The 24,388-nt window shown below is 44.7% G+C and overlaps 2 long non-coding RNA genes across 2 annotated transcripts in view; one reads left to right on the top strand and one right to left on the bottom strand.

Annotated features, from left to right (window-relative positions):
* Positions 1-4,447: 4,447 nt before the first annotated feature.
* The window catches only part of LOC132343214 (uncharacterized), a 71,492-nt gene continuing 51,551 nt past the window's right edge, over positions 4,448-24,388 (top strand). Inside the window, exons 1-2 of the long non-coding RNA XR_009491927.1 lie at positions 4,448-4,579; positions 14,159-14,308. This is a non-coding gene — a long non-coding RNA (uncharacterized lncRNA). The remainder of the gene's footprint in view (positions 4,580-14,158; positions 14,309-24,388) is intronic.
* The window catches only part of LOC107131561 (uncharacterized), a 119,772-nt gene continuing 109,666 nt past the window's right edge, over positions 14,283-24,388 (bottom strand). Inside the window, exon 7 of the long non-coding RNA XR_001494451.3 lies at positions 14,283-23,069. This is a non-coding gene — a long non-coding RNA (uncharacterized lncRNA). The remainder of the gene's footprint in view (positions 23,070-24,388) is intronic.

Consider the following 24,388-nt stretch of genomic DNA (forward strand, 5'->3'; position numbering starts at 1 on the left):
CCTGCATAAAGGCCCTGCTTTTACTTTTTCTGAATACACACATTTGTTAACATTTTCCTGCTTATTTCTCCTTAATGGTTCAAATGGCTTATGTTAGGGTTAGGCCAGATGTTCAGCCCTTCAGGAATGCTCCTGCAGACAGCAGCCCCTCTCCCAGGGCAAACTCCCCTGAAGCTCTGTGGGTTTACCTCCTATCCCCGAGCCTTCTTCTAATGACTACGAGTTCTCATTTCAGGAGACATCTTTCCTTCCCTATTAAAGATCACAACATCCCAGGCATTTGGTTCCAGCCCATGAAGATCTCTACCTTCTTTACTTCCCTCCCTTTGGCCAGTGTCCGCTCAGGGCAAGGGAGGAGCAGTGAGCACACGGGAACTGGCTGGAGGCTGGAGGCCGATCAGCCTTCCCCCATGGTTTCTAGAAATGTGGCATACCTAAAATTGGAGATACCTGTCCTCTTAGCCAAGGTACCATTTGTTCAGGCCTTCTTCATGCTTTCCTCCCTCCCAAATGCATCCATTTCTGCCCTTTTGCCTTTTTTTGCTAAAGAAGGCTACCCTCATCACCCTACTCCCCAGCTCACAGGCACCTTAACCTTGCTCCAGCTACAGGCGGCCCCTAACCTTCGTCATGGCTCACAGTTAGATCCCAGGTCCTCTGTATTGCTGATGGCTGGTTGTCTTCTGATTTTGCCTTTCTTGCAACAAGCCTAAGTTGGGAATCTGCTGAAGAGTCTGGGATCCAGAGTGAACACCATCATGCAAGAAGAGGCAGCGCTGGGGACAGTCTGTACCCAAATTGGGCACAGCCTTTTGTGGGGTTCGTTTTGCCCATCCCAGCAGATTAACCAGCAAAAGCCAGACTTCCTCTTTCTCCCTGTGTCTCTCTCTCCACCCCAGCCAGCACAAGGCCCTGCTCGCAGTGGACACTCAGTATTAACGGCCCAAAGGCTGACGGTCCCAGGCTGCACCCTGAGGCCAGAGGCTCCCTCTCCCTCAGTGAGGACCCCAAGTTCTGGCTTGGGTTAAGAAGTCCCTAAGGAGCTATCTGCAAAGAGCGTCCTGCCGTGTGCTGTGCTGGCTCCTCTGTCCACAGGATTCTCCAGGCAATAATACTGGAGTGAGTTGCCGTGCCCTCCTCCAGGAGATCTCCCCGACCCAGGGATGGAAACCTTGTCTCTCATGTCTCCTGCGTTGGCATGAGATTCTTTACCAGTAGCACCACTTGGGAAGCCCAAGACTGTCCTTAACTCCCATGATATGTCACACAGGGAGGGTTCTGCCAATTTTAAGTCCATGGCCAGAATTTGTTTCTAGTAGCTTAAGTCTGCTTCCTTAAAGGTTAAGTTTTATTTTTAACAAGTTGGAGAGATTCAAGATTGTCCGTGGGTAACAGCCCTCTTTCTTGCTTGCGCTGGAATACTCCTTCTTGAATGGTGTAGTGTCAGCAGTTCTGAGTGTGGTGGGCAGCCTTCAGCCTGTCCCATGAGGGCTGAGCCAACAGGAGAGGGGCCATCAGTGTGATGAATCATAGTACAGATTAGCTTTCCCCAAATTCTTTATTTTTAAAAAACATGTCTGCATATTTTCTTGGGAACCTGAGCTGTGAGCATTGGGTTTATATGCATTTGGGAAGGAAAAAATTGGGAATTGTGCTTGAAGATGACCTTATTCTCAAGGTACCCGCCCCACCACAGAGAACGACCACAGCACCTGACAGTGTTCACATCCCCTCTGTGAGGAGGTGGAAGCCTGACAGGTCTACACATCACTTGCCTAAGGAGTTTTTTTGCCTCTCCCCAGTGTGATAGAGACTTGGCGTGCTAGCCTCAGGGTGCGCTGGGAAGCTTGCCTTCTTACATTGTCATTTTATTGATCATGATATATGCCAGTAATTGCGTCTTCTGCTTTATGTATTTTAATTACTTGCTTTTTTTTTTTTCCTCTGTCTTTGAGTCTCTGGTTGATTGGATCACCAAGGGTGTAACTTCAAATTATTCTAATAAAGAAATACGTCTGCTATGATGTTGACCCTCTTAATTATTTTTTATATAGAGCACCTCCAAAGTGAAAATGTGTCTGAAGAGATGCTGCTTGTGGAAGCAGAGTTCTTCACTTTGCTGGGCTTCAGAACTGTGAGTGGGAATTGCTCTGAGATACATGCATCAAGCAAAGTAAGGCAGGCTGCAAACCTATGGGCTGTGGTGTGTGGAGCTGTGTGTGTGTGCACGTGTGCACCAGCATGTGTGCACAATTGAGGCACGCCTTTCCGAAAGACACAAACCACAGAGCTACTTGACATTATCTGGACAATAGAACGCATTCCAGGATGGGAAACATAATTCAAAACAAAGATCAGACGGAACTTTCCCTGGTGGTCCAGTGGTTAAGAATCCACCTTCCAAAGCAGAGGACCCGGGTTCTATCCCTGGTCTGGGAACTAAGATCCCACGTGCCATGGGGCAACTAAACACACACATCACAAGTAGAGAGCTGAGCACTGCAATTACTGAGACCATGTGCTCTAATGCCCATTCTCTGCAACAAGAGGGGCCCTTGTGCAGCAACTGGAGAAAGCCTGAGTGCCTCAAAAAAGACCAGCACAGACAAAATAAAATTAGAACACCAACAATGATCATCTGCTCTCCGTGTTCAAAAAGGAGCTGCTGTATCAGAAAATGTTCTTCTCTGTCCCCTAACCTTCCTTGTCTATTCCCTGCATGCTGCCAGGATGCTGCATCTTAACTATGACTTAGGGTAGGAACCAGTGCGGGGAATCCAGGGTGTGACCCCCATTGAAGCTCCAGGGGTTGCTCCTTGAACTGACCTTCCCTCCCCTTGCTGCCCACTGGTAAAGGCAGGATCAGATAAGAGAAGATGAAGCTTACATCAGCCCTCAGAACCAGAAGACCCCTTTCTTTTTAATTCCTACTTCATTTGGTGAGAAAATTTTTTTAAAAGCCAATTCTGAACAAATTCTTTATATCTTTGTTACATAATTAAAATGAACAAACATACATAGTTTAATTTCTTTAAAATGATTTTTATACATTATGCTGTCATCTTATAAGGCATATAGTTTTATTTTCTCTTAATGGCTGAGGAAACTGAGACTCAGGAGTGAAATGACTACTCTGAAGACACACAGCAGTTAGGGCAAAGCCAGAACTTCAATCTCCCTCATCTTACTTCAAGATCAAGTCTTTCCAACACATTTTTCCTCTTAATTCCTTTGTCCTCCCTAGCCTATTTCTCTTTATTTCATCAGGAATCAATATATTACTCTAACATTATAAAACCACCTTTTCCTCCTTTAGATACCACTTAACAGACTGATTTTCTTGGGTGGTTTTAGGGAAATCACCTTGTTACAAACTGGCTGCAGTACACATGTCCATACACAAGCATCCTTGGTCCAAGCACTGGAGTTGCTGGGGCCGTAACAGCAGCTGAAGGGACCTCGCCACGACACGCCTCTGTTCTGTGCTGTGAATGCCCCAGGCTTCTGTCCCACTGACCCAGCTTCTCAGGCTCAGTGATTCCTCTGGGAATTTAGAGGCCATTTATAGCCATCACTAGGTATTTCTAAGTGCTAGTCTCTCTGCTTGATGCTCTACACATATTATCTTTCATCTTCAAAGATCCCTATAAGATACAAATATCCCTATAAGATCCCTATAAGATACGGTAATAATGATGATCACCCCCAGTTTACAGTTTAGGAAACGGAAGTTCAAGGAGTTTGAAAGTGAAAGTGAAAGTCGCTCAGTTGTGTTCAACTTTTTGCAACCCCATGGACTATACAGTTTGTGGAATTCTCCAGGCCAAAATACTGGAGTGGGTAGCCTTTCCCTTCCCCTGGAACCCAGGTCTCCCACATTGCAGGCAGATTCTTTACCAGCTGAGCCACAGGGAAGCTTAAGGAGTTAAGGCCGTTGTTTATGCAGAGCTGCAATTTATTTTGTCTCTAAAGTCCACACTGTTTCTTTATATTCACTTTTCCTTTGTATTTTGATATTAACTGCTTGATCTGAGAGAGCAAAAAGATTCTTGATATCTTAATGGAGAAAAACATGGAAAACGTTATTATCAGCACCCTTCAGGTTACCCTTAAAGTCACAGGATGAAGCCTGTAGCCTGAGTCTCATGAATGGTGAATTGGCGTAAAGAATGTGAGAATCAGGAATTCCAGACTCTAACTCCAAAGTCCTAGCTAAGTGCACTAAGTCGCACTAACCACCTGTGTGGCCTTGGGCAAGTTGACTTGCCTCTCTGGACCTCCATTTCCTTACCCGTATAAGAGCTTAGAGGAGGGGCTCTCTGAAGCCCCACCCTGTTCTAAGACTCCCATCACACACCTACTGAGATCCGTTCCTTTTCAGGACAATTCTGCCACTCAGAATCTTATGAAGCAAAAAACTCCATTTCCCATAACCACACATTCCACATTCCCACTTCCCCAAAGCATACGGTGCCATGATGCATGCCAGGAGCACTGTGAATGGAAGTGAGGAATGAATGAACATCAGCAGTCAACATGTTGAGTTGGTCCATGTTGTCCTTACTACTGAGCATCTACAGTGAGTATGGGAGATGGTCCTTTTTACCAGTTATTTCAAGGACGTGGTAGCTGTCTTGGTAAAGTTAATTATTTCAAATTCTCTCCTTTATGGTCCCATTAGCAACTCTGTTGTGCCCTAGTCTCCTTTTTGGCATTTTCTATTTTTCAATATCTCTCCATGTTTGGCATATTAATTAAACAACTTTTTTAAAAACTAGACTTTAAATAAAGAAAAAATATAAGATGTTTCATGTTGGCTCATGAGGGGAGGGTTCAGTGAAGACGTATTTCTGATGTGCAGGAGAAGTGTCAAGTGACATGAGGAAGAAAGAATGGCAAGATGTTTGATTTTGACATTAATCAATTTCTCTGTTCTTTCTCAGTCCCCCCAACTCCATCCTAATTTTAGCTTTTATCGTAAAGGCTCAGGACCCTGATGGAGAAGGGGGTTTGGGGGCAGTGGAGAGTGTGGGGATATAGAGAGGGTGAGGAAAGAACAGAGCAAATTATGGATATTTCCTGAGCTATCATTTGGCACAGAATCCATCAAAATACTGATCATCAAAAGTCAGACTTTCATTTTTAAAAACAAACCCAGGCTTTTGTTCTGCTTTGTCATTTGCTTGGGTGCTTTTTTTTTTTTTTAATCATTGGCAAGATTGTAATTTTTTGGAATGTTATTGATTTCTTCTGTTGATCACAAAAGCCATGTGCCCCACCAAATCTGCTCAGAGAAGAGCTCTGTGGCCAGGCTGGTACCCCAGCCTGAGGGAGGCCCAACGTAGCTCTATCCGCCTGCGTCAGGCGTGCAGGAATTTAGCATTCTCCCCGGGTGCTTCTGCCCTAGGGAGGGGAGGGGCTGAGGAGAGGAGGGCAGGGCCTCTGGGGTGTTTGCCAAAGTATCACAAGCACTTAGAGTAGGAACATATCCAACAGAAATTCCCTCCCCAGGGGTACACTGGGCAGCAGGGTGATGGGGTGATGGGGTGGGGAGTAGGTAAGGTGGTGAACAACACGTTGATCTGTGATGACATCCTGAAGAAGCGCGGAGAGGTTTTTATTAGTGACACAGGTTGCAGACACTCCTGCCAGCTACAAACTGGGGTCATCGCGTGTTAGGATCCCGCTCTGTGGCTGGCCTGGTGAGGAAGAGCACCCACGTGGCTCAGTCACAGAAGACTTCTGTGCTACAGCTGTTAGGTTGGAGGTGGGTGGTGAACTGATCTAAACCCACAGGAACATCAGGCTGTTTTAAGCTGGTAGGGAAAGGGTACAAGTGCCTGACTTTCATCTCCATAATACTGCCAAGGCCACAAAAGTATGAACTGGCCCCAGGCCAACAGGACGAGCAGTGTAAGATGCAAGAAGAGACCCTCAGAGTGTCGTGGCTGCATGGTCACAATCCCCCAAAACACTAAAGTGAAATCAAATCAAATCAGATCAATGGGTTACTATGTCTTGATGAGTTAAAAAAATCGGTCTGCTTTATTTTCTTCACTGATGTTGGATCACTGAATGAATGAGTCTGGTCTCCATTCCCTGTTGGTTTGACTTGGATGTAAATGTTGGGAGGAGAATCCTAGGTTGTGTATCTGTTCTAGACAATTGTTTGTATCGGGGTAGCTTAGGACTATGGGGACAGAAAAATGAAAAGGAAACAGAGGTGATAAGAAGTGGGTCAAGGTAAGGATTGTTGAGGGCTGGTGGCATAAGGGACCGGGACAAACTGAGATTGTAGCAAAGAGAACTTTTGAGATGAATGACTTCTGAAAAGCTATTTATGCCACAGTCCCAGATATTGTACAAAAAATATTTTGAAGTTCTTGTGACTTACACAGAATATTTAATAAATGTACACTTTTATTGTCACAAGATACCATTTTAAGTTGAAATGGTTTATGGAGTTTCAATAGGATACTCGCTTTGAATGGGTGGGATAGACAGACGTGATTGTGAATTACCTGAGCTCTGAGAAAGACCCCTGGGAAAGGCACTTGACTTTGTGTAGGATTAATCGTCCTCTAAAATCTCAAGTTCATTTACATATATTTCTAAGAGACACTGAACCACATTCATTTCCTCAGAAGCTCTGCTTGTTCAGTTTACTGACACCGGGCTCTCTAAGGCTATTGTCATGATGGTACTTGAAGCCTATTCTGGTTGGCTAGAACATCCTTTGAAATTGTCTCATACCTACTTTTCTCAGAATGTGTACAATGAGGAAAATTCATTTCCCTCCTGTTGAGAGAAGTTAATGATCATTTTGTGTTATATTAAAATATTACCCATTGTTATGACTTCAGTTTAATGTTCCTGCAGAAATCACCACGTGCTGCAGAGTTTAGCTATGCCATGGTCAAAGCACCTGTGTGTTATTTCAGAGTTTCTCTTTAAAAAAAAAAAATGAGTTGTTGCAGATGAGTTATGGGGGGGAAAGGAAAATCACACCATTTCAGGAGAATTATTCAGTAATTATATTTTTAAACTCACTTTTAGCATGAATACCCAAATTTTTAACAATGTTGTCTCCAGAATATAATTATAAGTGCCACATTGAGTCTCTGAACCAGAAATAAGAGCCTTCCTTTAAGACATAATAAATGCTTTAAGTGTCAGGACAATGTTCCTCTTCAGGGAGAGATGAAAAGTAGAATTACAGGCTATTTCTGCATTGTATTTCCTCATGTAGTTTAGTTACCATTGTTATTTTTTCAATTTCCTGCCCTCCTTGGGGGTTCATCAACTGTGTCCACAAGGACAGGGACAGGCTGGGAAATGGACAAATGGAAAAACCAGAGTGACCTCAGAGGATTCCCAAACTCCATGAATTAGGGGTGTCTCTTTCATGTTTTGGCAAATGTCTGACCACTAGGACCAGAATTTTAGCAATGTGAAGGAGACTGTAGTGGGAGCAGCGAATGGAAGGGGCAAAAAGCTGGGATCTTAAAGTGGGGTGAGATACTTTTGAGGAGAAGGGGGAACAGTCTGGAATTCATTTCCAGCAGGCCAATCTAGTATTAATTCCTTTCCTTCTTTGTTATTTGCATTAGTTCAATCGGGCTGCCATAACAAAATACATGTCACACACGGGGTGGCTTAAGCAACCGAACTTTGTTTTCTCACAGTTTTGGAGGCTGGGTGTCCATGATCAAGGCATCAGCACAGTTGGTTTCTGCTGAGGTCTCTCTCCTTGCCTAGCAGACAGCCAACCTCTTGTTATCTATTTACAGGTTTCTCTTCTATGTGCGCCCACCCCTGATGTATTCGTCTTCATATAAGGAAGGTCCTACTCAGATGAGCTCAATCATCCCTTTGAAAGGCTTACATCCAAGTTACTCATATGTGTTAGGGGTTACTGGGGCTTCCCTGGTACTTCAGTTGGTAGAGAATCTCCCTGCAATGCAGGAGACCTGGGTTCGATCCCAGCCTTGGGCGAACCCCTGGAGAAGGAAGTGGCTTCCCACTCCAGTATTCTTGCCTGGAAAATTCCGTGGACAGAGGAACCTGGTGGGCTATAATCCACGGGGCTGCAAGTGTCAGACACGACGCAATGACTAAATCACATCCACTGTACAACTTCATTTTATCTTAATCACCTCTTTAAAGGCCCTATCTCCAGATACACAAGATCCTACAATATTTCCTTTTATTTTAGATAGTAAGTTTCATACAAAATACACTAATAAGTATCTTTAGATATTCCAATTGTTTTATGGGTTATCCATATATAACCTAGATTTTCACTACCCACATCCCCCACCTTTGGAGAGAATAAGATAAACTTAACTCAAAACCACTTTCACCGTCCATTAAAGTTCAAAGTGTGTGCTGTGATTCCTGGGACCATCCAGGCCCTAAGTTTTATGGGCTCCTCCCACTGAATTAACAATCATGGGTGCTGCCTCTATTTTATCCATCACAACAAAACCTCACACTCATCTCCCACAGGGGTTTTCCCAAACCTCCACTCACACCCAGAATTTTGTGAGCTTCATTCTTTTATTTAAGAATTAGGGGCTGGAACTTCCCTGGTGGTCCAGTGGTGAAGAATCCACCGTGCAATGCAGGAGACTGCTCAGAATCAGGTTCGATCCCCAGTCAGGGAACTAAGATCCCACATGCCGTGGGGCAGCTAAGCCCACACCCTACAATGAAAGATCCCACATGCCACCACTGAGACCTGACACAGCCCAAAATATGTACATACGTGTATACATACATATGTGTTAAGAAAAAGAATTCGGGGCTGCAGCCAGGGTCATGGAGAGGGGCTCTCCTCACACAGAACACAATCTTACCTCTTGCCAGTCTCTCTCATTCCCACTCACCCACTTCCCATCTCTTTCTTTTCCCTCTCTCCTCTCTCACTTATGATTATGACAAATTCCTCTCCTTATCTCATGCAGATATTTAATAATAACTTTTCTAGCTTGAATATCCCCTTGGATCTCACCCTCCACCCAAGTGGCTTGCTAAAAGTATATACTCCTTCATCCAAATATATTCAGGACTGTCTTTAAGAAGAATTCTGGTGAGTATAATTTTCTCTGCCTTGTTATAAGCACATAAGTCAGCTCCTTTTTTTGGTCCAACCCCCATGTTCATCCTGTGCATCCAGAGCAGTATGCTGGGGGCATCTCCCTCAAGTCCTGCCTCTAAGAGAGAAGGAAACTGGGAATACTGCTCTCCTGGTGCACCCACAGCTCTTCAGAAAACAGCACCAGCTCAGTTCAGTTCATTCAGTTGTGTCTGATTCTTTGTGACCCCATGGACTGCACCACGCCAGGCCTCCCTGTCCATCACCAACTCCTGGAGCTTGCTCAAACTCATGTGCATTGAGTCACTGATGCCATCCAACCATCTCATCCTCTGTCGTCCCCTTCTCCTCCCCACCTTCAACCTTTCCCAGCATCAGGGTCTTTTCCAATGAGTCAGTTCTTCACATCAGGTGGCCAAAGTGTTGGAGTTTCAGCTTCAGCATCAGTCCTTCCAATGAACACCCAGGACTGATCTCCTTTAGGATGGACTGGTTGGATCTCCTTGCAGTCCAAGGGACTCTCAAGAGTCTTCTCCAACACCACAGTTCAAAAGCATCAGTTCTTCAGGGCTCAGCTTTCTTTATTGTCCAACTCTCACATCCATACATGACTACTGGAAAAACCATAACTTTGACTAGATGGACCTTTGTTGGCAAAGTAATGCTTTTGCTTTTTGGCAAAGGCATCTAGCTTGGTCATAACTTTTCTTCCAAGGACCATGGCTGTGCAAAGTGATGCCACCCACACTTAAAAGTCTTCATTTATTTCACTGAAATGCAATATTCCTCGGTGTGATAACTTTACAGTTTTCATCTCTCAGGCAAACCTATGGCTGCAGGCAGCCTGTTTAAGCCTGCCTCTTCCAGACTTCTGAGTTTTCTCAGCTCATAGTCAGTATTCTTGCAGCCAAGGAATTTTCACTTGCCATGGGAAAAAATTCTCTGAATATTTGTGTCTCACCCAACTCAGACCACAAGGAATAAATAGGCACACTCTCTTTGAACTTGACTTCAGGGGTATGTCCATCAATCCAAGTGATTCTGGCTGCCAGAGACCGCAGACTCCAACAACCCTGAGCCCAGTTCCTCCCCAGTGTCTTCTTGAATACCCATACAATTCCTCTTTTTCCCATTAAGAAGGGATGGTCAAGGTTCTTAACATTCTTTCCTTCATGTCCCTTTCGTCCCTTTCCTTATTCCCCAGTCCTCTCCAATTTGCACATTCTCCCTAGGACTCAAATACCAGACAGTATCCCATTATTTGATGAAAACTCTCCAAGCAAGAGTGAGGATAAGGACTCTGAGTGTGAGGGCACTTGAGCTATGCAGTATTTTCAACCCACCCGAGCTGTCTGCAGTGCAGAAATGCACCTCATGGAATGGAAGCATGCACGCAGTGATTCCTGCAAGATGTCACTGTCCTCAGAAGCCACGGAGTCATGAGTTCCTGATATACTCCAGGCCTTGCAATAAACAATCATAACATCTTAGTTTTTCCTTGTCTGAGCTATCGCATCAGCCATTTTTGTTAGTTTTCAGACCCTCTTGTCAAAGAAAATACATTTCTATTTCTCCACCACCAAGCATTCCCCTGGGTCTATTTGCTGAAGGATATTCTAATGGGTACAGTATTTGTATACCACCGCATTTCCATTACACCTGCCTCATTATCTTACAGAAATCTATCTGTCCTTTGTTTGGAAATGCGCTTATTGTGGAGCCTGGTGAATCTCGGGCTGAAAGCAGAGATTTATGAGCTGTCCTCCAGTTCCTGGCGGTTCTTTCCTAAGGCCACAACCCCGAAAGATCAGTCACTGATGTGTGTTTTGGTGTCAACTCTGAAATTCTGCGTTTTAAGAACATATCCTAATGAAACCTCGGAAACAGCATGGGAAGGATTTGCTCCTGCCATGCCCCAGAAGGTCACACGCTCTAATTCAGCTTGAAGGGACACTAATCATATTCAGAGTGTGAGTAGAGAGGCTTACGGTTGGAGATGACACCATCATTTGCATAGGATGTAAAAATGAAGGACCATTAATTTTATAGCATTAATTGAAGAGCAGAAGTGTTAGACCTCTATAATTATCTTCAGTGAATAGACATCTTCACAAGTGAGGCTTGCGTGTGTGACTATGGAGGGTACAGATATCAACAGCAAAGGTAAGGCTCCAGCTGTCCTCTTCAAGATGCACAGATTAGTGGATCCTTCAGTTAAAAGTTTAACTTAAAACTGAATTGTTCCCTCTGTGTGGAAACAAGACCTTGTGGATCCTAGGCTCCTGAGACGATGTTCTGTCCAGACCTGCGTGCCACATTTCAGAGCTGCTGAGAGACAGCACAGGGAGGAAGCCCTGCAGCCCTGGGATATAGGCAATGTCGCTATATGGCATCCCCACTAGGGCCTGGAACCCCTTCCAGCTCCTGATTTCATTCCATGTACAAGTCCTATATATTATTCCCACAGGTCAACCTCTCAGCAAAAGGGCTGTGGAGCCACATGGGTAAATCACGTTCAACAATCACTCTGCAATGTCAACCACCTTACTGTTTGCAACCCAGGTCAGCATGGAAAGCGGCATTTCTAAGCATTTAAACTGGAGACCATAAACAACCATTTGAGGGAGTTATTAGTCTCATAGCCAAAAAGCAAAGTAGAATAAGGGGCGTGGACTGGGGATGGGATGGACATGAAACAACCGGAGGGCAAGTTGATTTTCATGATGCCGGCAACATGATGCCGAGGTCCAAAGCAGTGACCGTGGTTCATGTCAATCTTTGTTTCTGTCTGAGTGGGTGAGAGGATGGAGGAAAGGACTAGGAGAACTGGGCAGAGGAGGTGCAGTCCAAGGTTTAAGACTTTGGGAGTTCTGCTCATTATCCCGCCATGCAAGACTCGTCACTTGAGAAAAAAAACATACGATCCGCTTTGGAACCTTAGAGTCATGGAATCTCCCTGGTGTGTAATTTAGGGTTCCTGGGGGGAAAGGTTGGGAGCCACTGGTGTAAATAAAGTAAGGCGTTAGCTAATGAGGTACCATGATGCATATACTCGGTCTAAATGCTCCTGTCTCCAGGGGCTCTGTGGAAGTGACGATGCTGATGGGAATTTCAGGTATCATTTTATACAGGTTGAGGAGAAATCTGGGGCCTAGGACTTTTAAGATATCTTGAGCTTTGAAACATTGTCTAATTTTGTGATCAGTTTCACTAGGTATAAGGGGCTCACTCAGGATGGTGAAAAGTGAAGTGAAAGTGAAAGTTGTGCAGTTTTGTCCGATGCTTTGTGACCCCATGGACTATACAGTCCATGGAATTCTCCAGGCCAGAATACTGAAGTGGGTAGTCATTCCCTTCTCCAAGGGGATCTTCCCAACCCTGGGATTGAACCCAGGTCTCCCACAGTGCAGGCAGATTCTTTACCAGCTGAGCCACAAGGGAAGCCTAAGAATGCTGGAGTGGGTAGCCTATCCATTCTCCAGTGGGTCTTCCCAACCCAGGATTCAACCTGGAGTCTCCTGCATTGCAGGCGGATTCTTACCAACTGAGCTATCAGGGAGGCTTCCACTAAATTCCTCAATTTGCTCTTAGTTTCCTGGTTCATTTACTTAGTTTGGTACTATGTCATCTCATGATAACCAGGGGGGATTGGTCCAGGACCCTCCGCAGATCCCAAAGATTGCAGATGCTCAAGTCTTTCACATAAAATGCAGTAATACCGTCTGTCCTCCAAATCCAAGGATACCGAACTCAGGTACAGAGGGCTGACTATACATTTTTCTTTTGATTACTATCTTGAGGTAAATCTTACATGCAATAAACTTTACAAATTTAAGATGTACACTTTGATGTGTTTGGACGTTGTTGTAGTTCAGTCACTCAGTCATGTCTGACTCTCCGCAACACCATGGATTGCAGCACACCAGGCTTCCCTGTCCTTCAGCATCTCCCGAAGCTTGCTCAAACTCATGCCCATTGAGTCGGTGATGCCATCCAACCATCTCATCCTCTGTTGTCCCCTTTTCTCCCTGCCTTCTATCTTTCCCAGCATCAGGGTCTTTTCCAGTGAGTCAGCTCTTTGCATCAGGTGGTCAAAGTATTGGAGCTTCAGCATCAGTCCTTCCAGTGAAAATTCAGGGTTGATTTCCTTTAGGATTTGACTGATTGACTTTCTTTCGTATTGATCTCCTTGGAGATATGTATATCTATCTATATTTAGATAAAATGAAAGTGTTAGTCACTAGCCATGTCTGACCTTGTGACCCCATAGACTGTGGCCCTCCAGGCTCCTCTGTCCATGGGATTCTCCAGGCAAGAATCCTGGAGTGAGTAGCCATTCCCTCCTCCAGGGGATCTTCCCAACTCAGGGATCGAACCCAGGGATCTCTCTCACTGCAGGCAGACTCTTCACCATCTGAACCACCAGGGAATATATATATATGTGAAATCATATGCCGAACATTTCTCTTACTTCCAAAAGCTTCCTTGTGTCCCTCTGCAGTCTTTCCCTCCCTCTGCCCTTGTCCCCAGCAAACACTGATTGTTTTCTGTCACCGTAGGTCAGTGGGCATTTTCTAGAATTTTGTGTAAAAAGAATCATTCAGTATGTACTCTTCTCTGTCAGCTTTCTTCCATTCAGCTGTACTGTCTTCCTTGGCACTCCACTAGAGATATTTTCCCTCCCACGCCAGAAACAGCCCCACACACCAAGGTGGTCATAGTATGACAAGATACATATGATGCGGACAAAGTATTGGGTTTTGTATATAACCACTTGCTGAGATTTTAAGGAATTATATAGTCACCCACCTGACTGGTAAGTTGGGAGTGTGATTTTCTTTTTGGAAGATGCACTAATTCTTATAGTTTGCTCTTATTCTGTAATTGAAATTCCAAGGACTTAAAGGAGCTTCAAAGCAGTCTATGCACCTGGGCGTCACACATCCTTACTTCACTTTATTACTTGCACAAAGTGGTACATCGACTTTCTGTGTGGAATGTAAACCAGGTTGATGCACCTGTGAGTGAGAGTGATTTACTTCGTGCTTGTTTTTCTAACAGCCCGTTGGATCTGGAAATGCCAAGTGGATGGGGATTGTATTAAGTGGCCTCAAAGGCCCTCCATCTTCCTCAGACTCCAAGAGGCTGAATGACTCACCCAAAGGTCAGCTCGGAAGCCATGCAAATGCGGAAGCTGCTTAGGTGCTTCAGGTAAGACTCCTCCGATTGTCAGAAGCAAGAAAAAGTGAAGTGGGTCAAAAATCAAAGAAAATAAAAGGAAGGCTTCGCTGACAGCTCAGCTGGTAAAGAATCCACCTGCAGTGCAGCAGACCCCAGTTTAACTCCTGGGACGGGAAGATCCCGTGGAGAAGGGATAGGCTACTCATTCTAGTATACTTGCGCTTCCATGGTGGCTCAGTCAGTAAAGAATCCGCCCACAACACAGATGACATGGGTTCGACCCCTGGGTTGGAAAGATTCCCTGGAGGAGGGCATGACAACGCACTCCAGTATTCTTGCCTGGATAGCTTCATGGACAAAGGAGCCTGGTAGGCTACAGTTCAGGGGTCACAGGGAGTCAGACACAACTAACTACTTTCACTTTCACTTTTCAGTAGCTCAAACAGTTGGAATTCTTGTGGGGCGGGGGGTGCTGGATTGGATCTAGAGATTTGAACATGTCCTCAGCACCCAGACTCTCTCCATCTCTCAGCTCTGGCTTTCTCTGTCTTGATTTGATTCTCAGGCAGCTCTCTGTCTGGTGGCCCCGACAGCTCCAGACATAAATCCTGCCACCAAGCCAAAGGGAAACAGAGTTTCTCACACAGTTCCCTGGTAGTTCAGATGGTAAAGAATCTGCCTGCAGTGCAGGAGACTGGGGTGACAAACAGTCAGACACAACTGAGCGACTGACACACACATCCTTGCCAAAGACTGAGTTTTAATGCACTGAGTTCGGTCATATGCTCATTACCAAAGCCAGGGGGTGGAATATGCTCATTGGTCAGAGATGCACTGTGTATTCACCCACGGCTGGGGGATAGACCGACAGTTAGTGAGTCACCTACATGGACTAATGTTTAAGGGAGAGTAATTCCCCCAGTAAATATCCAAAGAAAGGGGAATAGATGTTGAGCACATAGCAAAAACCACCCACTATAATTTCTGCTTTCTTTTATGTTGTATATAATTCCCATGGCTTCCTTCAAAAAATATAGGGCTTTTTTGAGCATTCCTCTGTGTCTACTCACTTTTTCAGTCTTGTCCTATGTATGGACATATCCCTAGCATTAAAAAATTATAACCAAGATTATTTTACTCTTCCAAGGTTGGAAACCATGATCCTCACTTAAAGATGTCAAACATTCTGTTAAAGTGAGATAACATCTCAATGGAAATTTGGATAGTAGTGTTCAGGGCATGGGTCTTTCTTGTGACTCACTTACCTCACATGCCCAATGAGTATAAATAACTCTGTTACTGTCAGTATGTGGGAGGTAGAGGTTTGGGGCTCAATCTGATTATCTCTTGAAGGCCCTTCTCTGATTCTGTTCATGATTTCACAGGAACTGGCAGGGTGGTGTAATAAATTACTCAAAGTCAAAATTCTCACTCAAATTAAAAATGGGAACCAGCTGCTAGTGGTAAAGGACATAATTCATGCTTTGAGTAGCTTTCATGTATTAGGGAGATTTCCCCCCTTCTGAATCCTGCCATCCCCTCTGTGTCCGGGTATCTTCTGCAAGCTAGGATACAGCTGTATGCCGAGGACATAGGACCAAATATTCCACTGTGAGATTTAAGTTTAGGAAAGAGTGACATGAAGAAAGAAATGTTGACTAGACTCTGAGGCAAATGGTGTAGAAATGGTCATCTTTCAGAAGCCACTAAAGCCTGTATTTGAACCTGATGGGATTGGCAAATTACAAGGTCAATGGAAATCATAGCCTTTTTGAGTCTCTTAACTCAACTTTCAAAAAACTAAGATCATGGCACCTGGTCTCATCACCTCATGGCAAATAGAAGGGGAAAAAGTGGAAGTAGTGACAGATTTTATTTTCTTGGATTCCAAAATCACTGCTAACAGTGACTGCAGCTATGAAATTAAGACGATTGCTCCTTGGAAGGAAAGCTATTGCAAACCTAGACAGCATATTAAAAAGCAAAGACATCACTTTGCTGACAAAGGTCCATCTAGGCAAAGCTACGGTTTTTCCAGTGGTCATGTAAGGATGTGAAAGTTGGATCATAAAGAAGGCTGAGGGTCGAAGAACTGATACTTTCAAATTGTGGTGCTAGAGAAGATTCTTGAGGGTCCCTTGGACTGCAAGGGGATCAAACCAATCAATCCTAAAATAAATCAACCTTGACTGTTCATTGGGAGGACTTAACGCTGAAGCTCCAAGATTGTGGCTACCTAATGCAAAGAACCAACTCATGGGAAAAGACCCTGATGCTGGGAATGGTTGAGGGTGAAAGAAGAGGGCAGCAGAGGATGAGATGGTTAGATAACATCACCTACTCAATGGACATGAGTTTGAGCAAACTCTGGGAGATGGTGAAGGATAGGGAAGCCTGGCATGCTGCAGTCCATGGGGTCACAAAGAGTCGGACATGACTTAGCGACTGAACAACAGCAACAATATCAGAGTTAGGACCTTAATAGAGAAGAATATGATCCTGAGATTTTAAATTGAGGATAGATGTGCATTTCTGATGATTCAGAGAACCCTGAGTTCCCATATCACCGTGAACTTACAGAATGGTGGAAGTCTTAGTAACAGTGCCAGCTGATGCCAGCTGAGTGACAGCACCTTATGAGTTTGGACTGATGTGTGAAGGATGTGGTAAATTGTCATGATAAATTTATGACACTATTTTCCCTTCCATAACCAAAGTGCATGGGATTTGAATCCAAAAAGTAGAAGCAAAAGGGTACTTCTAATTACATCTAATGACCCCATTGAAAAAGTTTTGCTTCTAATCCCCCAATTGTGGGATCTGCCAATTTAAAAGTCTTACTGCTTGAGGAAAGAGTGGTTCCACCAGGAAGGCAGACAGTTTCATCTAATTAGAAATAAAACTCCTTGTCAAGAAGAGGATATTTTGGAATTTTCATGCCACTTCAGCAATAAAGGGGTTTTTAGATGGTCAACTAGGGTGATTGATTCCAATTAAAAAGACAAAATAGGGTAGTTTATACCATTTTGTGCGAGGAGTATTTCTGGAACCCAGGAGATCTTTTTAGGTACTTCTGTGCATTGTCCTGTCCAGTGGTAAAATTAAATGGCAACCACACATCAGAAGGATCACTAGAAGAGGCCTGATGGTCTAGAAATGAAAATTAGGCTCACCTTGTCAGGTAAAGAGCTCTAACCCGCTCACGTGCTGGTTCTGAAGGCAAAAAGAACACGGTCTGGCTGTGGAGGAAGGATGTCATTACCACCAGCCACATCCGCATGACCGCTCGCAGAAACAAGGACAACAGCAGCCATTCATTTCTCTTCCTTGCCACGTATATACACTGCCTAGTCTTCATTTTCCCCTTCCTCTGTTTCCCTTCCATTTTTATAGGAAGTGTGGGTAACACAGGGTGGTAATTAGCTTTATATTTTAGTCTCTGGGCCACAGAATATCAAGATGGGATTGTGACTGAATTGGAGAAGGTGAATATCCCTGGAGACCTTAGAACTCAGTCTGGAAACTGAGAAGATTTTACCTTGCCCCCCTTTTGAGGAGAGAGTAAGCAGTTATACAAGGAACACTTACATGCTGTGAAACAGAAGCATTTTGCACTTGTGATTAGAGATATTTAGAAAATTAGTATGTAAGAGAGTTTATAGGCAGTTGGACAGGCAAATGGTAAACAGACTAGACACATTTTAAGTTGTGGGTCCCCATTTACATTTTGAGCATCCTTTCAGTGTTTGTGAAATCTTCCACGTTCTGCAGATAGACATCAGACACTTCTTTCTCATCATCCTTTACAGATAGAGATGAGTTTCCAAGACTGGGACCTAGTTGCCACTAATTAGACATGGCATGACTGCAGAGACTTAGCAGCAGCAGCAGACATGGCACATGAGATTTCAGTTTGAAAGAGAATGTCATGAAGAAGACAGTGCCATGAAGAGAGCATTCTGTTGCAGGAGGCAGAGGCAGCAGGGCGAGAGGTCCTGGTAATAGCTTCCCAGGCCGGGTTGGCAGGGAGAGCCATGGGGCCAGCTCCCGTGGAGCAGTCTGGTGGTGCAGCCTGGCCACTGTTCCTGCAAACCCTCCTAGCTTGACTCTCTGTCTTTCTAGAAATCCCTAGAGACACCACAAATTTCTTTACTAAGCTTTCTTTCCTGCTTCCATGAGCTACAGTTGTTTGCAAATAAAGACCCTCGTTGATATCCAGAGGAGCTCTTTCTGCCTGTCTCAGTCAATCCGAAAGAGCACAAAGAAGGGACTTGTACTTTTCTGCAGATGTTGGCATATCTCAGTTGTCCTTGGCTCAAAACTCTGAATACTCATCAGGTAAAGGGGAATGGTTCAACTTAAACATTCCTTTACACAAACGGACATTAGTGCAGCTGCAGTTTGTCTAGAAAACTTAAGAGTGGCCATAAAGGGAAAGCCCATCTGTTTGGGGACATGAAATCCACTTGTAGTCCACAGGATACCACATATCCAAAGCAGGGACTCTTAACAGCGAAGCCTAATTCTATAGACGAATCGTATTTACCCTCATGGCAGCCTAGTGAGATTTATCACTGTGTCCAGGGGGCCATGCATTGGACTAGCTGGTTGTTGTTATAGGTTAACAGGCTTGCAGTGCAGTTTTACTAAGTCTACATTCCCTCCTGGCATTGAAGAAAATTCTGAAGTGGATTATTCCAAAAGAACACTGAATGGATTTTCATTTCAAAATTCAAGGCAGGCCCTTTCAAGGGACCTTAGAGTTTCTAGCCAAGAAGAATATTTAATAAGCCAGAATTCTACGCATGCTTAAGTTGGTACCTATTGAGCATTCATAACAATTATGGTTTATTGTAATTAATATGAAAAATTAGGACTGAGTAGGTATTAGTAAAGTTGTCCACTCCATCAAAACTCATGTCATCCTAGGTTACTGAATTAAAAATGATGAGAATTATCAAAAGGATGGTTTGCTCCCTGACTATTCACACACACAAACCATCTTTCCTTTATAACCCATTTTAATATGAGTATCTAACATCCCCCTGCTTTGCTGATACCATATGGTGTTGATGTAGGTTTATTTAGGTTCTGTGTTATCTGGGGAACTGAAAATTGACTGGGGAGTTAGACAAGCTCTTATCTCCTGCTGGCTCCTATGCTTGCTTGTACTGCACTTTAAATAAATCACTCAACCTCTGAGCCTCCATTTTCCCATTTAGAGAATGGGATCAGTGATGTCAGCTTTGCAGGCTCTTGGGAAGCTAGGGAATGGCAAGGCTCTGTTGCTTCCTGGGTGGCTAGGAACTATTGGGTGCAAATGCACCAGTGGTATTCACGAGGAGGTAGCAACAGCCTGCAAAGAAAGATATTGACTTTCCTCAGACTCATTATTCAGAAAGCTCAAAAGCAGGTGCCTCCCTTTTTCACATTTCCCTCCAGACAATTTCCTGTTATTTCCCTGGTATTAACTGATGGTGGGCACCCACATTCTGAATTCTCAAAAGGAGGAGATGCTTCCTACTCTTAACATTGCTTACTTTCCTTTTTACTTGCTTTGTTTGTTTCTGCAGAGGAGTAAGAAAGAGGGGACATGCCTTTCTGTGTTAATTGTGTAGGTTACTAGGTCCATGCCTGGAATGGTCAGGTTAAGCCCTACCTGCTTTCCTCGTGGAAAACATTTTGGGGCTCAAAGAGGGGCTCATTCCAGAGTCAGGATCTTTATCCCAGCAAAGTTGCCTAGGAGGCATGACGCCATCTGTTATTAGTTAAGGTGAAAGTTAAATTTCTGTAACAAAGAGGCCCAACCATAGAGTGATCCACTGACACTGTGTTTTTGCAGGTAACAGTCTTGATGCAAGCAGGTCAAGATGGCAGGTGGTTCTTCTCCAGTCATCCTGAAACCCTAGGTGCAATTCTGCTGCTGAGTCACTTCAGTCGTGTGCGATTCTGTGCAACCCCATAGACGGCAGCCCACCAGGCTCCCCCTGGGATTCTCCAGGCGAGAACACTGGAGTGGGTTGCCATTTCCTTCTCCAATGCATGAAAGTGAAAAGTGAAAGTGAAGTCGCTCAGTCATGTCCGACCCTCAGCGACCCCATGGACTGCAGCCCACCAGGCTCCTCCGTCCATGGGATTCTCCAGGCAAGAGTACTGGAGTGGGGTGCCATTGCCTTCTCCCAGGTGCAATTCTACTTAACTCAAATAGTAAGATATAACCTAGGTTCCATGTGGGATGTGAGGCATTTTCATATGTTGCTGTGTTTGGATGGAGCCTCCCAGTTAACAGCACTGGCATCGTAACACAATCTTGCAACGTCTAATACTCCTAGAAATAGCACCAAAGTGTTAGTCTCTCAGGTGTGTCTGATTCTTTGCGGCCCCATGGACTGTAGCCCACCAGGATCCTCTGTCCATGGGATTCTCCAGGCAAGAACAGTGGAATGGGTTGCCGTTCCTTTCTCCAGGTATCTTCCCGACCCAGGGACCAAACCCGCATCTCCTGCATTGGCAGCTGGATTCTTTACTTTTGAGCCATCTGGGAAGCCTGTCAGCACATAGCAGTGGGCATTTTCTTAGTCAGGAAAGAATCATTTCCCAAGGGGAAGGGGGATTTCTTCTAACTACAGGTGAAACAGATAAAGACCGGAGGAAGGGGAAAAGTGGTCCAGGCAGAGAGTGACATTCACAAACTGGTGAAAGAAAGAGCAGCAAATCCTAATGCAGAATGACTGAAATGTACAAGACCTGGATGACACGTGGTGAGAACTGAGGCTAGAGAAATAAATAAGGGCCACTTCCTATGGAACACTGATTTGCCACCTAAAGAATCTGGATCAGATCCTGACAGCAATGGAAAACCATCAAAGAATTTTAAAAGGGTTATTATGAACCCATTTGTGTTTTTTAAAACGATGACTCACCACTCAGAGGAAGGGCGTTCCTAACTGTGTGGTCTCAGGCCCTCTAGCATCAGATTCTCAGACCCTCTAGCATCACCTGGGGGACCAGTTAAAACTGAAGAATCTGTGCCCCACCTTGTTGTTATCGTTCAGCCGCTCAGTTGTGTTCAACTCTTTGCGACCCCATGGACCTTACAGTTACAAAATCAGAACCCCAAGGGGTAAACCCACAAGCCTAAACTCATTCAGAAGACATTCTTCAAGTGACTCTTAGGCCTGCTCGATACTTAAATGTCAGTGGTGGCATTCTTTAGGGCTGAGGGCCCGATAAAGGGGCATCCAGTGGTAGAGACACAAAAGGAGTCTAACGTGGTAACTGATTTGGATGCGGAGGGTGGAGAAGCTTTAATCCCCAGAATGGGGAATCAGGGAGCTCTGACATTTTGAGAGAACTTTGGTCCTGATAAACAACTGCTGTGATTCCTCACCCACAGAAGTGAACATGAGAAAGTCTGGTAGAAGAAGATAAGGAACAGCTATCCCTCCTCTGGGTGGGCAACAGACACTCAAGGAGCCTGTATGCAGGATGTAGATGTGTTGGGGACAGGCTCTGTAAAACCAGATTCTACTCTAGGTCAAGCAGGTGTGCGGCTTGGAAGCATTGACCGGTGGGTTCCAGTAGGTACTGCTGCACCTTCTGGCACTTTCTGTTTGTCTTTGAACTATGTAAACTCAATATTCTTCCTATGGCTTAGAAAGTTGACATTGACAAGGAAGGAGATGCTTTGAGTGGTGCATCTGCAGTCTGCCTGCACCAAAGAAAGGTCAAAACGCTCCTCTCTGTTGGCTGGGCTTGGAATCAGTAAGCAGCGTGTGTAGGGTTGGAAGGCATCAAGCATTAAGACTAGGAAGCCTGAAAGAGACGAGGTGTGGGCGTTATCCTCTCCCGCTGCAGAAATCACCATCACCTGCTGGGGTGATTGTTTTTGCATGTTTGTGTCGCACTCCCCTAGGGTGGGGCTTCCTTTGTGGCTCAGCTGGTAAAGAATCTGCCCACAATGCAGGACACCTGGGCTCAACCCCTGGATTGGAAAGACCCCCTGGAGAAGGGAAAGGCTACCCACTCCAGTATTCTTGTCTGGAGAAGTCCATGGACTATTCAGTCCACGGGGTTGCAAACAGTCAGACACGACTGAGCAACTTTCTTTCACTCACTCACTCACTCACTCACTCCCCTAGGGTGAGGTGTTTGAGAATCCACGCTGTCATCTTTCCTCGGCTGGGAACCCAAAGCCAGGCGGGGGCAGACCCAGTAATAGACTCTACCCTTCTCATCCTCAGCCTACTGCTCCAACCTCCAAAACTTCCCAATTGCTGTGCTACCTACCACGAGTGACCTTTTTCTGGAAAAAAAAAAAAAGAGGCCAGAGACATAGGAGGGTTTTCCAGAATATATTTTTGCCCTGTATATAGTATTCAACACATTCAGAATCTGGTTTGAGCGGAGAAAATTCTTGTCCTCGAACTGAGTCCTATATTAGTTACTGCAGCCTTCGCTGTGAAAACAAACAGGCCCCCAAAGTGCAGTGGCTTGACACAGAGGAAGTTTCTCTCTCTTTTGTGCAACAGTTGAGTGCAAGTGATCTGGGGCGGCAGTGGATGGGGTTGGGGAAGGGCTCTATTTCATGCAGTCATTTAAGGATTTAGGCTGGCAGAGCCCTGGCTGCCTTCAGGCTTTGGCTCCCAAGGTCCCTCTGGACATTGCCCAGCAGCACAAAGGGAAACACGGAGGATGCAGGATGGAAGTTTTGAAGTCCAGGCCTAGAAGTGGTACACATCCCTCCTCCTACACCTCACTGGAAGTAAATCAGCTTCATGGCCACATCCAACTAAAGGGAGGTTGGAAAACACGAAAGAAACAAAATATGATGAGAAAATAATAAGTGCCTAGTAATCTGTGCATCAAGATGGGATCACTTCCTAGATAGTGGTGACAAAACCGGGGACTCTGGAAAGTTCATTCATTACCTGCCATTTCTAATTCACTCATCCACAAGCATCTATTAAGCTCTCACTGTGTATGGGATACTGTTCTAAAGGCTTTGAAGGTCTTTTAGGTGTGCAGGACTTAGACTCTCCTCTCAAGGAGCTCACAGAATAATGGGAAAGACAGACAGAAACGATGAGGTAAGAGCTATAATATAGAAGTACATAAAGAATCACACAAGCACTTGGGGGGGGGGGGGAGTTCCCCTAGGTGGACCTTCAGGGATGATTAGAGAATTTTTCAGAACAAAAAGACAGGAAAGGGCAATTTCAAATAGGGAGCAGGGTTGGCAAAGTCATAGAGTTATGAAAGAGCAAGAAATATGCAGAGTACGGGATCTGGTATAGAGAACAGGCAAAGTTTCGGATGAAGAGATAAGAGATGCAGGAAAGGCAGAGGTGGGACAAGGTTAGCACTGCATTAGAAAACACCTTGCAAGCACAAAAAATATTTTTAGTTTTTACCTCTAAGCCAATGATTCTCTTGTTCTCTAATGACACGCTGTTTTCCCCTCACTCTTCTCAGACACCTGGTTCAAATTTTTGTTTTATGTATGTGTAGCGTCTTGTCTCTGAATTCTGCTATAGGTGTGACTTGACTCAAGACTCAAATTATGTCATCAAGACTCAGTTTCTCTCCATTTTTAGGCTGTGCCCACTCCGGTATTTGCAGAAATATTTACTGAACCTGTTTGGCAGGCTCTGCATGGTAGCAAGAAGGCAACAGGAGACCTGGCTTCTATATTCTTTCACGTTCACATTCAATGGAAAGTTCTGACAAACTTCTCTTGGTGTATCACTGGCATAGAGGGGCTTGTGTGCTCATTCTTGAACTATTTTCTTTGGTTTGTAGTTTTTAAATGTTTTTGTTGTGGTTTTGATTTGGTTGTTTTTGCTGGGGAGATGAGCGCTGTGACCTCCTTGCCCTCTGGTCTTGCTGATGTCTTGAATCAACATTTTAGCCCGAGGAATATAATCCTCTGTTTAGCTCAGGCCTTGAACTCATGCTTGAGTAGTGAGAGGGTAGTTGCCCAAAAGGAAACCTAGGTTCAGTTACCAAATGGTGGGTAGATGGACACATAGGCAAGGAAAAAAATTCTTACATAGAGTTCCAGTGGACAGATTCTGCAGCCCACTGGCTGACTGCTAGGACCCAAAGTAT

This window comes from Bos taurus, chromosome 20 (genome assembly GCF_002263795.3).
Source record: "Bos taurus isolate L1 Dominette 01449 registration number 42190680 breed Hereford chromosome 20, ARS-UCD2.0, whole genome shotgun sequence".
In the NCBI taxonomy this organism is placed as follows: Eukaryota; Metazoa; Chordata; class Mammalia; order Artiodactyla; family Bovidae; genus Bos; species Bos taurus.